This window comes from Sinocyclocheilus rhinocerous, unplaced genomic scaffold (assembly GCF_001515625.1).
Source record: "Sinocyclocheilus rhinocerous isolate Xijiao unplaced genomic scaffold, SAMN03320098_v1.1 scaffold1131, whole genome shotgun sequence".
Taxonomy (NCBI): Eukaryota; Metazoa; Chordata; class Actinopteri; order Cypriniformes; family Cyprinidae; genus Sinocyclocheilus; species Sinocyclocheilus rhinocerous.
Window position 1 is genome coordinate 447,150 of NW_015638568.1, and position 17,451 is coordinate 464,600.

General features: G+C 38.1%; 1 long non-coding RNA gene across 2 annotated transcripts; it reads left to right on the forward strand.

The window, feature by feature from the left end:
* The first annotated feature begins 317 nt into the window (after positions 1-317).
* Positions 318-4,595, forward strand: LOC107749829 (uncharacterized). 2 transcript variants are annotated; one of them, XR_001641091.1, is made up of 4 exons: positions 318-483; positions 1,401-1,454; positions 2,394-2,514; positions 4,456-4,595. It is a non-coding gene; the product is annotated as an uncharacterized LOC107749829 (long non-coding RNA). The 2 variants fall into 2 exon arrangements; XR_001641090.1 differs by lacking the exon at positions 4,456-4,595 and adding an exon at positions 4,108-4,131.
* Positions 4,596-17,451: the final 12,856 nt, after the last annotated feature.

Consider the following 17,451-nt stretch of genomic DNA (forward strand, 5'->3'; position numbering starts at 1 on the left):
GATAAATACAAAAAATGTTCACTCAATTCTGTGCGGCTAGGTCCAAAGATCTCCTGAGCCAATTTTCGTAAGAATTGGACAAATTTTGAAGGAGGAGTAGCTAAAAAATGCAATGCTGTACTTTTCAAAATGGTACTGTATGGGCAGAGTCTTAATAGGGATGTAACGATTAACTGCGAGCCGGTCGAAAATCTATTCGAATATGTGACGATTCAAATCGGTTAAGATGCCAAACAAATCGCGATACAATTGGAGTATGAATGTATCTCTGAAGGGAAATGGAAGCTTTAGCGCAAGTTCTACTAGGAAGACTTAATGCTACGTCACGCATTACAATTAGATCTAGCCAATCGTCACTCGACACGAGAAATATATAAGGTCTTTACTCACCCTTCCTTGTGTTTGCAGAAACTGACATTGACGTTCCCTGCTCAAGCTGTCGCTTGACTTATTGCCCGACTTTCCCTGGGTTACTTGCATATAGTTAAGTTTGTCTTCTGTGAACGATTGCGAGTTTGACATTTCTCTCAAGATGCACGCTAGATCGTTGGCATTGTGCAATAATGCTCTGGTGTTGCTGTGAATGTTTGTGGTTGTTTTACGGCAGAGGATGTGAAACATTGGCTGAGCTTTTTAGTTCACGTCCGCATCATTCCGAGTGCTTTCCAAGCTGTCGCGTCTCAATCAACAATATATTTCGCCTGTACGCTCGCGTGAACCAGCATGAACAAAGACTCTCCGGGCCTGCTGTCGGAAACAGGGCTGCTGGTCTCCTTCGGCATTCCGTCTTCATCACTTCATCAGCCTACTCTATTAGTTTTATGCACTTGTGACGCTTGGGCGTAGATTTTATTCTCTGTAAGGTTATTCACACACACACACACGTGTTTAAGACATGTTTAAGTATGAGGTTAATCTAGCAGACAAGCACTGCATAATTAACCTAATTTGAGCCTAGGTTGCTAGTGCGTTTTTGGGAGAAAAAAAAAAAGTTATAGATTACCGTACTGAGTCCAGAGTGCACGATTCATAGTTAACATAATGCTGCACGATTAATTTTTGCAAGCTCAGTGATACATTTAACCTACATTTAATAGAAACAAGAAAGACCATAAAATATTTCCAATACTTTTACTTCTATGAGGAGCATTACAAACCCGTTTCCAACCAAAGTTATAATATTTAACGAGATGTTTGCTCAGACTAATTCAATATATTCAATGTTTGGAACAACTCTTTTGTTATGAGGCATCTTGAGGCTCATTATTATAGGCCTTACAATCTTTATGCTGATAAAGACTTTGTTGCTCGCATTATACCTTTCTGTAAAACACCCTATCTCAAGCACACCGTAAGGTATTTGTTGTCTTAATCGTATGCTTTTGTCTTCGTTCCTTCAGTCATTGTTTCATTTGCATCTACAACAATCACTAGATGCCTTGTACCGGAATGGGGTAAGTTTTACGACTTTGTGTCTCTCCTGTTGCGTAGCCCATTTCTGCAAAGAGGTCCTCTCTGTCCATTTCTGCATGAGCATCCTCTAAATAAGAGCAAGAATGTAAACAGACACGTTTTCTTGCTATGCTCAAAACATTAAAGTTTTCCCGATGCACAATATATTGACTCTAACTAAGAATTGCATTATAGTTTTGTCTAATCTCATTATTCTTATACTTTTCTCAGGACATATCTATATTTAACATAATTAGCTTTAGCTTAGCTATGTGGCATTAGTCTGCTCCATTAAATAACTAGCTGGCACGTCTCTTTTTCTATGTGGTGAGCGTTAAAGTAGTCTATATTCTCTTGGAACTTGTACTTGTGAAGGCCTGTCTATAGTCTGATGTGTTTTACGTACTTCCCGTCAATAGACATGACTTCCTCTCTGGATTTCCTGCTCAACTTTGTCAATGCTTGGACTTGGACGTATAATTACTACATTTCTTAAAAATTAAAAAAAAAAAATGGTGTATAAGGGCTTTCCTTATGATTTTACAGGATTCAATAGCTATCTAAAGTTCAATTAGATAGTAAGGCATCGTTTTCAAATATAAAACGTTATTTTCCTTCTGCAAGGGTAATGTACCACAAGATTTATTTTTCTATCTTTGTTCTAGTTCCATACATCCCTAGTATCTCTTTAACTTGTATTTCATGCGATTTGTTTTTTCTGAGGGTTCACTTATTGGGTTGGTTAAATGGAGTCTTGTCTGAAGAGTCTATTAAGCTTTCATTGGATTTAAGCCAGAGAATAGTTCTGTTTGTTACAGGTCTGATATTTATGCTTGTTATGCATATTTATGCTTTGTTTAAACTTAACAACTACATTTGATCACTTTACTAACCTTGGCCATTTCATCACAATGCAGTCATTTAGATTTCCATGCCTGCAGATGCAGAGAACTGTGCCTCTCACCTCATCTTTACACAGGTCATTCTTTTGGACTGGCGCTATTATGAATGCAGTCTCTATGAAGCCAACGTATACATGGTCATTCTCCCATTCGAGTCTAGGTAAGATTTGGCTCAATGCTCAGCAGGCACCTTTAAGCTATAATTAAGGCTTGTTTATTTCTGCATCTACTGGTGGTGGTTCATTATGTTCCCTCATACCTATTGGCTTCGGTCTTACTTGGCCTTGTGGCCTTCACATTACACGGATTATTGTGACCCTTCGCATAACTCTGCCTATGGTGGTCATCAGGTAAGTTTGTCCATTACTGTTTATGAATTTTGGCCTATCGGGGCCTTCGCATAACATTGAGTATTTCTTCTACTTATGGTCATGCTGATCTGGCGCTTTTTCTATTTTTGGGGGAGAGGTTTCCTCTGCGGGTTCCGGCAGTTAGATGGAGTTCTATCTAGTCTGTGCAGGAGTCTAGCCTAAAGAATGTTTATTATGTATCTGTGTATATGCTCTTCTTAGTCACTGTTAGAACCCTAATACTACCTCTATTATTTAACCTTAACTAATGGCATCTCTAACACAATGCGGTGGTTTAGAATCCCTGTAACCCGCATCAAGCTGTTCTGTACATGATTGTTCTCCGCATCTGTGTTCCGTCAAGATCAGACTCTAAAACTATTTCATGTAATACTCAAGGTACAGTATGATACTCTTAGCAAGCTACTGGTGGTGGTTACTTCTCACGTGCTCATGTCCAACCTATCATGGCTTTTCACATACCATGGCCTATTGTGGTCATTCACACACAGGGCTTTCACATTACATAGCTTATAGAAACATACACAGGCTATCAATGCAATTGCCAGCCCGTAGAACCCTCACACTACGCAGCCCATCGGGCCTTCACTTTACATTACCTATTAAGGCTTTTACATTACACAGCCTTTGTGACTTTCGCTCAATATGGCCTTTGTGACCATCAGGTAAGTTTGACTATTATTGTTTATGTAACTCTGCCTATCATTGCCCTTCACAAAATTGACCTATAATGGCCTTATCCTTATGTGAACTACACTGTCTTTCTGCGTTAAATGGCATAACGTGGCCTGTTATAAGATAGCTATTACAGTCGTGTTTATTAATATTTCATTTATGCTGCCTTTCATAAAATTTAATGCTGTACATTTAAGGTAAATTCTCTGTGGCCTATCGAGGCCATCATGGCCTTGTCTCTGTGTGGCCTAACGAAGCCGTTGTGTCTGCGGCCTATCGTAACCTTGTCCCTGTGTGGCCTATCGAGACCTTGTCTCTGTGTGGCCTATCGAGGTTGTTGTATCTGCGGCCATTGTTGCCTTGTCTCTGTGTGGCCTATCGAGGCCTCGTCTTTGTGGCCTATCAAGGCCATCATGTCTGCAGCCATTGTGGCCTTGTCTCTGTGTGGCCTATCGAGGCCGTTGGTCTGCGGCCATTGTGTCCTCGTCTCTGTGTGGCCTATCGAGGCCTCGTCTCTGTGTGGCCTATCGAGGCCTCGTCTCTGTGTGGCCTTTAGTGGCTTCTCTCTTCTGTGGCTTATCGTGGTCCCTCTCCTCTACTCTATAAAGCACCTATACTTAAGTTAATCTGGTACAAATTTACGCTTATTGAACTTGCCTTAACTATGACTAAATTAAATAATCTTTTCTTTTGTTTTTATATTCTAGGATCCTCCAAGAAACACTCAACTGTTGGGTATATAATTTCCTTCATATCTTTTGGGGGTAGGCTCAGACCCTGCCTTCGTCTCTGCAGTAATAGCTGAATCTTCAACTTACAGATTCAAGCTACGGATGGGGCCTACACCAAAGAATTCTGTTTATGTCTTGGTTTTGTAAAATAATTTATTTAGAATCTCATCACATCCCGAGTCTTTCTGATAGAAATGGAAGCTTTAGCGCAAGTTCTACTAGGAAGACTTAATGCTACATCACGCATTACAATTAGATCTAGCCAATCGTCACTCGACACGAGAAATTTATAAGCTCTTTACTCACCCTTCCTTGTGTTTGCAGAAACTGACATTGACGTTCCCCTCCATCCTCCCCACCACCACCATGTTAGCCCTGTCCATGCGGGGGGTAGGCTCCGCCCCTGTCTTCGTCTCGGCAGTAATAGCTGAATCTTCAACCTACGGATTGAAGCTACGGATGGGGCCTACGCCAAATAATTCTGGTTTTTTTTATGTCTTGGTTTTGTAAAATAAATTATTTCGAATCCTATCACCTCCCGAGTCTTTCTGGTAGAACTGACTATCTTTAGAAAAGTTTACATGGTATTTTCTTTTCATCTTGCCTCTGAACAATGCATATTAAAGTAATGTTCATAAGCGCATCTCTGCTTTGTTTACAGCGGTAACCCAGGAAACACTTTATCATTGCTGTTCATAAGCGCCACCTGCTGTCAGAGAGTGAATCTGCTTCTCATTCAGCTCGTCTGCTGTTTCGTTCAGATATGTTTCATGTTGTATAGTTTCACAAAACTAAAGTCAGACCATTATGTTTTTGCTTCGAATTTCGAAATTATACAGTCTAATTTAGATTAAAAACTACTCATGCTGCAAGTATGCTGCATCTTTGTTTGGATCATGATTAAAATCCGGTGGTTTCCTCTAATTTTAAATGGATAGAGCACAGACAAAGCCTTAGTTTGTTCATATTAAGAGATTTCTTTTTTATTTGTGTAACTTGTTTGATTTGGGGTTTGTTATATTTCAATTTCACAAAGAAACGTGCAGCAATAGCCTAATAAAACGACACCTTTTCATTTACTGTATAATGTCTTCAATCTCATTTTGTTAAAAAAAACCGTGAGAAAATCGAATTGTGAAATCAAAATCGTGAATCGAATCGACTCTAATCGAATCATGAGTTGAGTAAATCGTTACATCCCTAAGTCTTAATGTACGCTACTGAATGTGATCAGCGTGAGGTGTGTAATCAGGTGTACTAAGTTTCATTTTTCTAGATTAAAGGTTTCAAAAGTTATAACCATTTTAGAAGTGATTTTTGAACTGCTTGTGGTGCTATAGAGTTGGTCCCAGAGACCCCAAGGTTGGTCAAGTTCTTATTCATGACCATCACTACAAGTGTGCCAAATTTCATAATTTTCCTACTTGCGGTTCATAGGGCTGCCATAGACTCCCATTGGGGAGGAATAATAACAATAAAGGATTACCAAACACGATAGTGCTTGGCCCCTAAAAATCTTACTGACCCCAAACTTTTGGGTTTAATTAAATCAGTGTAACTAAACTTAAAATTGTAATTTTTTTTAAATTGTAATTTTTAATGACCATTTTGTTCCTGAAAATGAAAATAATACTGTCAACATTTGCACACCCTCATGTCAATCCTAAACCTGTATGACTTTATATAGATTTTTTTAAAAATGTCAATACTTTGAATTGGGATCCAAAACAACACTGGACCCTATTGAGTTTATAAGCTGATTCCAGACCTCATGGGCTGTTGGGGTGGAAGCAGGCTGACAGGGTGTAAATGGAGTAGGATTTCAGGGGTTTACTATGTGCATGTGTACAGTATTTGTGTGGTATGGTAGATCCAACTCCACCTGCTCACCTACGAAACACTCCTGGCGGCCCCTCGCATGTACCTTTCACCATCTCTAGAGTGCTGACATAAGACAAAAAAGTCCAGTGATCAAAGAGGAGTATTTGCCTTGAAATAGTTTGGTTGTAATGAAACCCCCTTGTGATGAGCTGTCTTGATCAGACTCAGCAGGTGGCTAGAAATATGCCAAGATGATGATGAGTGATGGAAAGATGATTTGCCAAGGTGTGAGGGTCAGATATAGGCAGTTGAGGAGAGGATGCAGGACTGCAGAGCAGCATAGAGGTCAATCTTTTCTTATTAGCCTTCTAGCTCAGAATGTTACAGGTGACATAAAAAGATTATATTTTTGGTAATACTCCTTATCAGCCAGCCTGTCAATTGGAGACAGTGTGATTACAGTTTCTGTGGATGTCTGTAGGCCGCACACAAATCTCAGCATAGACCATGGTCAAAAAAACAAACAAACTTGAGACTGGTTGTTGGAAGTGATTTAACTTTTTTAAAATACTTTGTTCAAGACGAAGGTCTGAGCCAAAAACAGATTGGCTTGTACTGCTCAGCTCATCTAGTTAACATACCATATTGATTTGAAGTTCCTTCCCTTATTGGTATTTGATGAGCACAGCATGTTTCACCCATTTGTCCTTTGGGACCTCAGCATTCCATGTGAACTTTTTCCTGCTCTTAACAATAATTGAAAATGACTTTGGCATCATTGTTTTCCTTCATCATTTTGTTCTATTTCTAATGGAATCCTTTTGTTGTGGCTTTTGGATGCAGGATCGATTATTTATATATTTATTTTCTATATATCACCCTTCCGAAAAACCTCTAATAATGGTGGTCTATGAGAATCCTACTACAAAACCACAGTTTGTGGGAAGGATTCGCATTTTGACGTCAATGGAAATGTGTTTCCCGTCTTTAGTTTGGCCAGACTAGTCAGCAGAACAGTGGTGGGTGCTTAACTAGAAGACAATAAAAAAGAGAAAGGGTTCTCACCACACATTCATTATTTGATATGCACAAATATACAAATAAACAAACACACAAACATTGAGAATTTTGATGTAAACTCTAACCCAAGGTGGTTGTGCGGGAATTGTTGGTCTTTACCCTTAAAAAGCTTTCCTGATCATTGTAAGGCTTTGTAGCTCCAATGAATCATCAATCTAATCATTAAACAAAGGAAATATTTCAGTACAAAACCAAACTTCACTATTTGTGACCATAGAAGCTTTTTTTTTTTTCTTTTTTTTTTGTCAGGAAATGTAAAAACAAGCAGGAGATTTATACCCTGAGTTGGTCTTTTAAGACGAAATGGCCTTTTTAAGTTTGAACGAATGGATGAAATACTCATATATTTGAACCCTTTTCTCTTTTTTTGTATATTTTATTGAAAAGATTTTCAATAGATTGTCCAAGGAAGCATTCAACAGTTTGTTAATACAGAGACAGAGATTTTATTGGTCAGGTTTTTTCTTATTCTTAGTGTTACTAAGATTCTTACTGGATGAGAAATGTGAAAGACAGTATAGATATGTGATTATTGCTCCTTAGATCTGTGTTGGACTGTAATGTTGGCGAACACTTAGGCCTGTGTTATCAGAGGACTTGCTAACATGAAGAAAACGGTCCAGAGGTCTGTAATTATACGTAATTAACGGATTTTAACTTAATTACTTAATTTAAACTTTAGTAATTTTAACTGCTTCTATTAATTTTAATTGTTTAAGATTGCTGCGTGATAATTAACGTTAGTGTGATGAGCTAGCAATGTTAATGTTTAAGTGCTAACCCTTAAGGCTGCATGCATTTATTTGATCAAAAATGTGTTACCTTTTTTTTTTTTTGCACCCGCAGGAACCTTGTATTTAAGGTTGATACAGTGATACATTTTGGTAGCCCGACTGAAAGACACAATAGTCCCGGGACGTCAGCCTAGAAATTTTGCGAGTCCTGAGGTGATTGTAGCTGATCATTTTGATGACAGTCTTTGATGTATGCATTGAATTCAGATTGATCTGGGATGAGTTTCCCATAAGCGAACTATAGTCGCAAGTTAAGTTTAACTCTATTGTTAACGACGGAACTTGCGACCATTGTTGCTTTTGGGAAACGTATCCCAGAGCAGCGTATTTTCTTTCCTTCTCTTCTCTGAACGAATTTAGTCACTTGACTTAAAGTCAGACTTTTTGTGTTTGTTTGTTTCGATTGTAGTTTATGCACTTACTGAATCAAGTATCCAGCTCAAATGAGCATAAGCCTATACATTTTTTATTCAGATTGTGAAACTGCATTTTGATGTTACCAGCCAGCTAGAAAAATAAAAAAGAAATGCAATATTCCACAATATGAGGAATTTTTAGAACTAAGATGGCCTCTTCTCTGTGACCTTTTACTTTTGACCTTTTACTTTACTCTGTGACCAGTTACTTCCTCTTTACTAATTCTGCTGTGATGTCAAGAATAGACATGAGAGCTAGAAATAATGTAAAATCTTTTTCTTGTGAGAAGAATTCAAGAAAGAGGGACATATTTTTGAAAATGTCCTCACAAAAAGTAAAACATGTCAAAAACTTACTTGTGAGGTCATTTGAAGTTATTCTAATGATTTGAAATTATTATAAATTGGCCAAATCATGTTTTGCTTTTAAAGTGATACTTCACACAAAGATGAAAACCTGTCATTTACTCTCATGTCGTTCCAAAACTGTATGACTTTTTTTTTCTTGTTCTGTGGAACATAAAATTTTTGGCCATTCAGTGGAAGTCAGTGGGCTCCAGTGTTGTTTTGACCCCAACATACTTTGAAATATCTTTTTTGTGTGTTCGACGGAGGAAATAATTGGTTTAGAATGACATGAAAGTGAGTAAATTATGACAGAATTTTTATTTTTGGGTGAACTGTCTCTTTAATTATGTCAACAAGTTTCTGAGGTTTAGGTTTATCTGAGTATGAAAACTATTCAGAGGTCTTCACTAATACAGCTGTAAAAGTCTCTGTCGTGCACGAGTGTGTGTGTGCGTGTGTGTGTGTGTGTGTGTGTGTGTGTGTGTGTGAGTGAGTATCCATGTGTGTTACTTTTTCCCATGAGAGAAATCTGGCAAGGGTCAGCGATAGGTTAACACTATACCCATGTCTTCATCAGCACTCCATTAACAGATCTGTGTGTGTGAATGAGTGTGAGTGTCAGGGTCAGCAATAGGCTGTGTCTAAGTCAGAGGTGCACTGTGGTCAAAGGCAGGTTTCCAGACACTCATTAATGTAGACACCAACTCATAATCATAATGTAATTATACAGAACACCCATGCTTATGAAGCCCAACATGCACTTTCCACTCTACGAACATCCTTTATAGCCATTTTGACAGTAAATCCATATGGTAAATGCTGCTACGGATCTATTTGGAGTTAAAACCCTTTGTCCCAGTCCCATCGGCCTCTGCAGGCTACACGGTCGGGTTGCTCTGCTGAACTTGTGCTGAACATTTTTACTGCACTGCCACCAACCTTGCTCCGCCTGTAAATCTGACAGAAAATTTGTTTGGCCTTTGACCCACGGGTGTCCCTCACGAGGCTCATACAGCCGGGGTCTGTTAAAACTATCACAGGGGAGGAACGCTCTCTCTCTCTCTCTCTCTCTCTCTCTGTGTATAAGGACTAATGAGAGATTGGGGCCGTTTGACTTGAGCTGTAAATCTGTAACCCCCCCTCATGCTCGCATACACAAATGCATGCACACATTGCCACCGTCCTCTGGCAGAATTTCACAGGCCTCTGTGCTCTAAAATAATGGCTTGTGTTCTCACAGTAAATACTCGCTATAGCTCTGTTGTGGTATGTTTTTGCACTTTTCACCCTGTTCTCATTAGAAAATACGAGTGGATGAGGGAGGGGATGAAACAGCTTGTTTGGAGAGGTGAAGAGGTCATATTTATGAAAGCCCGCAGCCGTGATTTTTGGGTCGGAGTAATTTGTTAATTTTTAACAACTGCTCCGGTAAGTCTAACCAATTGTGTTGTATAATCTCGGTTAGAGCAGTTGACCTCTGATCTGTGTGCCAGGCTGCAGGTCAGCATTCTGTCTCTATAGGAAGTGACTTTTTACCATCAGAGCCAATGTTTAGTGTATTTTTCATAGACCAGGCCCATAAACTTTGGTGTTATGGGAAGCAATGCGGCATTTGTAAGCATTCACTGCATGCAATGTTAACTGTGGTCATAAATGTCTGAGAAAAATATACAGAGGGATTTTGAGCCCGTGTACAGGATGAAGCTGTGTTGTGTGGGCAAAAGGTCTCTGACCTCAAGGCCAAGTGTTCCTTCCAAAAACATGCACTCTTAGACTGACTAATCCCAGCATAGATTTTACTGAAAATGACCCTCGTTTTACGGTGGTGGGAAGTTTCGTGTCTCCCACATGTCCAGGGCAGAGTGACACATGTTTAAAGATATCCCTTTCCTTTTCCTCACCACTGGTATGTGCTTTTTTGCTACTATTGATTATGTGATGTTCTTTCATCCTGTTTTTCTTCCATCCCCTGACTGTAGTAACGCTGATATAATTATTCAGGCATTCTCAAACCCATTCCCAAGTCATTTTAAATTCCCATTCACTGTAATTGAGTACATTTCAAAGAAGTAAAATAAATCAGTTTTTCTTGCCACTCATTTGTCTGAGAGTTCAAAGGAGAGAATTAGTTATAGCACAAGTAGCTAATGCACCACTTTTATTATTATATATATATTTTTTTAGCACCCATCCATATATTTGGGGCTTTACTGCTTCTTGTGTATGAGTAACAAAAGATGTAAACTGTGTAAATGTTATTTTTAATTTTTACAATAACTGTTAATTCATTAATTTTAGATAATGCATTAGGTACTGTATAATGAACTAACAATGGAAAATATTTTTTACAATAGTTATTAATCTAGGTTTATCTATATTTATTAATATGCTCTATTTAATTGTTAGTTCATGTACCTGTTTTTTTTTTAATCAGCAATGTTGCATTACATTGCTCAACATTGACAGTAAGTCAAGTTACAAAAGATTTTTAATTAAAATAAATGCTGTTCTTTTTACGTTTCTATTCATAAAAGAACACTAAAAAAGTATCACAATGTTTTCAACATTGATAATACTAAGAAATGTTACTTGAGTTCCAAATCAGCATATTAGAATAATTTCTAAAGGATTGTTTGACTGAAGACTGGAGTAATGGCTGCCAAACATTCAGCTTTGCCATCACAGACAAATAAATTACATTATATATTTTACTGTATATTATATAAAAGTTATTTTTATAAAAGTAAGTTATTTTAAATTGTAATACTATTTCACAATATTACTGTTTTTGCTGTATGAACTTTTGAACGGTAGTGTTATTTGGAGTAATAATGTCACAGTTAGCTAATGCTAACACTGAACAATTTGTATTTATTTATTTATTTAAATCAGATGTTTCAGATATTTTAGGTACATTTTAAACTGATGAAGCCCAGCTTGTCTCTCTTCGGATTTGGTCATGAGAATTGAGAAAGAATTACACTGTTACAGGAAACAGCCACTGCACTTCCAGGAGCTTTAGCTTTCACCCTCCCTTAACCTTGAATCTGTCAAACGTGTATCATTTTTGACAGACAATAACACATTTCTCAGCTCATTTGAGAATGGATGTGCTTTGGTGGTCAGGGACCTCTGTGGATTACACACACACACACACACACACACACATTCACACACGTTCATAGTGTGTGTCACTGCAACCTTCAGTACATTGGACTGAAGACTGACCGCAGGCTGCATGAAACCACTGACCGGGTTGAGTATCCGCCCTCGGTTCCTAACCAGTCCAAACCAGAAGCTGGGCCCAACAGCAGCCGGTCTGTGCTGCTAAGTAATTCTGACAGGCGCTGACACAACCCACTTAGACAAGAACACATACACTGATGATCTGAAAAATCATTTATTCTGTAATTTTTCTCTCTCTGTTTTGGATAAACTCTTAATTGTCCCAATGCAACTTTGTAGATTAAGTACAATTTAGATGGCCTGATCCACACAGATGTTTATGCAATTTTGTCATTGATGGCTCACTTTCATTTCACTGCAGTGAAAGAGTCCTAGTGTCTTCATGAAAGTTTGACCTGATCAGTGGAAAGTCATGGAGGACAGAACACGGGTAGAATGAGTAAGCCACAATCATGGCTGCTTTTTGTAATTAGCTTGTTTATGGATGAAATAATATAATATACCTGCCAAGCTTGAGTCATTTGAAGAACTGAATATTTTTTAAATAGTTCCATCTTCTGACATTTGACAGTGTGTTTGATGCTTTCAGTGCCTTGGTGATATGAAAGGCTGGATGTAGGTTACATGTAGGGAGTCATACATTTCATTACATTGTATAATCACACATTAAACATTTTATCTTAATTGCTGTTCTAAATTTCACAGTGTAATAAATAGTATTATTGCCTTAGTCTAATGAAGGTGTGGACACCAATGATACTCTCAATGTAACAAACGTAAGTTCAAGTGACCAGGCAGTGCCTAAATAAACACTCATGACTCTGATGAGGAGACCAGTTAACCAACCTCACACCCTTGCAAGGAAGTTTTACAGTCCTGTTAAAAATGACTAGGGGGAAGAAAGAGATGGAAGAGAGGGAAAGAGGGGTGGGGGTGGAAGAGTCAAGGCTTTCAGTGGACATCTGGGACTCACTTACTACCAGTGAGTTTCTTATAGCTACCCCAGGAGTGGCGTATTAGGTCCATGCAGAAATGAATGGCCTTGAGAGTTACCACAGTTTTACACTAGTCAAGTCAAGTCACCTTTATTTATATAGCGCTTTTAACAATACAGATTGTGTCAAAGCAACTGAACAGCATTAATTAGGAAAATAGTGTGTCAATAATGCAAAATGACAATAGTAAACACTAATTTTCCAGTTAAAGACAGTTCATCATTGAATTCAGTGATGTCATCATCAGTTCAGTTTAAATAGTATCTTTGCAATCAAGTCAACAATATCGCTGGAAATGAAGTGTCCCCAACTAAACAAGCCAGAGGCGACAGCGGCAAGGAACCAAAACTCCATCGGTGACAGAATGGAGAAAAAACCTTGGGAGAAACCAAGCTCAGTCGGGGGGCCAGTTCTCATAAAACTAGTGATAACAAGGCGCTCTGATTGTTTTTGTTGTAGGATACGATAGGGGATATATTCACACGTTATATAAACGAAAATGATGGTGTATAAAATTGATTTTAAAATAGAAAATTAGACGACAAAGAATTAACTTGACGGAGCTCAAACTCAGTGTTATATTCATTAACGAAGCCCCAAAATCAAATTACCCATTACCCTTGAGTTCACACTGCATGGGCCGCTAAAGCCTCCTGAATATGTGCTTTGGACAGTGAGGTGTGTTTGACTTCAAACCCACGTCATCTTTCTTCTGTAAGACAGAAGCCTGGCGGACATGGATCCTGATTCAGACTGATATGAGAGAAAATATTGAGCCTGGAGCTTGACCAGTGCATTGGAGACCTTGGAAGGGCAGAACAGTGGTTGAGACGAGTTTGCATGAGATGACAGTCTCCAAGAAAACTGTGTCCAAAAACACAAGCTTCTGTAATAAGCTCCAAAGAATTCTCCTTGGCCTCATGAGCCCAGTGTCAGACAAAATCTTTCTGTTTATAGAAAGATGATGCTCGCAGTGTTTCATCCATCCACTACTGATGATGACACAACATGAACTGTTGCTTGTTAATTTTTTAATGACAGCCCCATTTATAAAATATATAAAATATATAATGTATAAAACTGGCCACCCAGTTTTACAGTGCCTTGTTCCTGGACTTGAACTGGTAACAGTAGAGCAAAGGCAATAAGGATTTCAAAGAATGGGGACCTATAACCAGTAATAGTTTTACAGATCCTTCTGTTTTGAGGCGTGCAAATGGACTATGCTGTTCCTCAGAAAGAGGGAGAGTAAAAGAGAAAAGAATCTGAAAGGTAATGTGAAAGCATCTCTTTGAAGTGTTCTTTGAATAAAAGAAGTTTAGATATTCTGACTTTAGTAATCTGTGCCATAAACCATTATATTTGGTGCTGCCAATGCACATAACACAAAATACCTCTCAAAGAGTCTTTGTTTCTGCGTTTATGCCATGGAGTACAGATTGCCGTTCTGAACTCTTTTGACCTTCAGCTTACTGTATATTTCTTATTATTCTTTTATGAGACAACTTGCCTGTTTCACTTGAAGCTTTCACTGAAATGTTGTAGGATTTTGACTGGTGCCATTTACTTTCAAACATGACTCATTGAAGAGGAAGAAAGACATCTCTGTGAAGTTTATACGAAAAAAAAAAAGTGAAAAGAGTTGAAAGAACATGTGGACCTTTAAGATGTCTGAATAGGTACAGTATGTGCCATGGTAGCGTGTTTCTCCACATTGTTTCCAAAAAGCCGTCAGGAATGATCAGTGAGCTGAGGCGAGTTTCCAGAGGCTTCCCCCGACTCTGTGACACCCTGCAGAGAGCCTGTCTGAGGCTGAGGAAAAGAGCGAACGCTTATCCCAACCCAAAGACATAAACAATGAATATCCACAATCACTGTTTTGAAACTGTGATGCACAGATCCAGAAGTGAGACCACTTTGAAAAGCTGGCCTTCATGATCTAATTTAAACCTGGAAATACTTAAAACAAAGATTTATGATTTAAAATCAAAAGGAAATATATAATATTCTGCACTATTTTGGGTCACTAATCAAATAAACTAATTTATGTCATTGATCTGTTGAACTTCTTTGTACAGACAGCCTAGGAGACATACTAAATACTACTAAATACTAAGGCATTCAACTTTTCACTCAGGCATTCAACTTTTCATTACTATTGTGATTATATAAAACTGCATTAAATCTAACAAAGGCAACATAAAAGTGTTTCACTAGTAGTCTCTTGGATTCCACTGTATATTTCTTTAGGTTCGTCCTATTCTTACTTCCACACAGATCTGGAATTGTCTGTGGAAATGAGAAGGATTCATGAGTTAGAAGTCTGAGTCCTCAAGACTGTAGCTTGGCACATCCCGTCCCTCTTAGTCAACAACGTCTTTGTGCTTTTGCAAAATATGTGTGTTCCATGGGCTGTTGCAAGCTGGAAATGTGATATTTCTCAATTATTTTTACTTATGCTCCCTCCAGTCTCTCTCTCTGTCTGTCTTTCTGTCTCTCCATCATTTCACCCACTGCCCTCTCTACTTGTAATTATGTTACAATAAACAGTAACCCAAGCAGCCACATCACTCGACAACAAAACGAAACGACAAAGACATTCCCTGGTTGAGTCAAAACAATGTGGTGAAATGCTCCAAAGAATTTGTTGCTTTCTGAAGAGGGTTTGTTCTGAAAATAGGTGCATTTATGCATCAATATTTAGCAGTGATTCAAATAAAGCATGTTCTATTTGCGAGTCGGATTGAATTGCAAGAGACAGTGATACGGTAGTCTGAAGCAGCCAGGGACGCGGGAAGTAGGGGTGCTGAGGGGGCTGCAGCACCCCCGAAATGACCTGTGATGTCATTGTACTTCTCAACAGACAGATGAAGACCCACAGTAAACTGACCGGCTGTTATATTATGCTGAAACTCCAAGCCACAGCTTTGCGTTTTAGCTTGCTCTCCCTTTGATGGTTTTCACAGCAGACACCTCAAACTACGTCACGGCTCAATTTCGTCCACTCGCCTTGCCTCGATCGTCATCACTCCCAAACCAGCATGGTGTTGGTTAGTACGAGATTTCCATCCAGTGTGATGTGAAGAAGCAATTTTTAATTTCTAGGCCAAGCATTCCGCCTGTTTTCTTGCCGTTCGCCCTGAATGAAAACAAACCAAAAACATGACAGAATCCTCTTGGAAGATTGCTCTCACCATCAAATTACCAGTCACCAAAGTTTTGTTTACCGTCGTTTGAGTGGTTGTGTGGGTTTGTCATATTAAGCGCTCCACATTGCATCAGAAGCTGTCTCTCTGCGGAATTGAGGGAAGGCCCCTGTTCTCATTCCAAAAGTGGTTACATGCACTTGGCAACCGTGAACCCAGTAGCTAAAAGCACATGCTAGATTTTATGTCTTTGACTTAAAAAAACAAAACCCATATTGATTAACTTGACTACATCAAATTAGGCTCTGGCTGCAGTAGTGTTGTCACAATTTCAAAATTTTGACTTCTACATGATACCCGACTAAACATACTTCTATACTACAACTTAACCGATACCATGACAAAAACCTAAAAAAAACAGGAAGAGTAATTGAATAATAGATAACCCATGTGAAACTTATAGTTTGTTATTTTATCTATTAATTAAAAATAAATAAATAAAACCTGAAATTTCTCACTTGGTCAGTGTTTGCATGCCCTGCTTTTTGAGCATTTCTTCACCCTTTAAAAAATATAAAAAATAATAAAATAATCACATGCCAGTGCCACCACACAGGACTATGGTGAGCAACTACCAGTCTGTGATACAGCCAAGCCTACAGGTAAGTATAGATCTTTGCAACATTGGTAAGTTAGTTAAAAAGATAAAGCCAAATTATGGACCGTCAGATGGTGAAAAACTCAGACGGTGAAAAAGTTAACATGTCACAAAATAAATCACACTCATTTGACTTATGTTTGAGGGCATGAGCTAGGGGTGGGAAATATGACCAAAATCCAAAATCACGATATGAGTACATTTATTTCACGATAACAAATTATATCATGATATAGTAATTTTTGTAATTTTTTTCTGTTATTAATAACAACATAAATGCAAGTAGCGAACAAAAGGATAAATACAATAAAACAAAGACACAAAAGAAATAAACAGTGTTTTTAGGTAAAGTAGGTCTATTTAACAGTAGCATTCAAGTAAGAGATAATACAGAAATTGAATAAAGTAATCAAAATGTAAAAATATAGCACTGCATAATAGGGCTGGACGCTACAGCTAAAAAATGTATCAACAATATAATGTTTCATATAGTTCGGTATCGATAATTATTGACATTTTTTATAACCTTTTTTAAAACAAAGAGCAATAGAAAAACATTTTTTTATTTAACCACTGTGTTTTTAAATTAACCCAATTTATTGAGACAAACAACAAATATTTTCTCATTTCTAATGTTTTATATGCAGATTAAAATAGGTCTTAAGGAAACTTTTGTCTTGTCTCCCGAGGCCACAGGAGGGCGCAATGAGCAAAATAATAGCGCATTTAAATTGTCAATGCAAGGAAATAACTGTCTTTAAAAAACGTGCATTATGTCTAAATTAACTCATAAAAATCAAATATAATTTCGTAAATTACATAAACAATTATGAAGCATCATGTATTTATGCATTGCTTAATCCAAAGAGCCGAAGC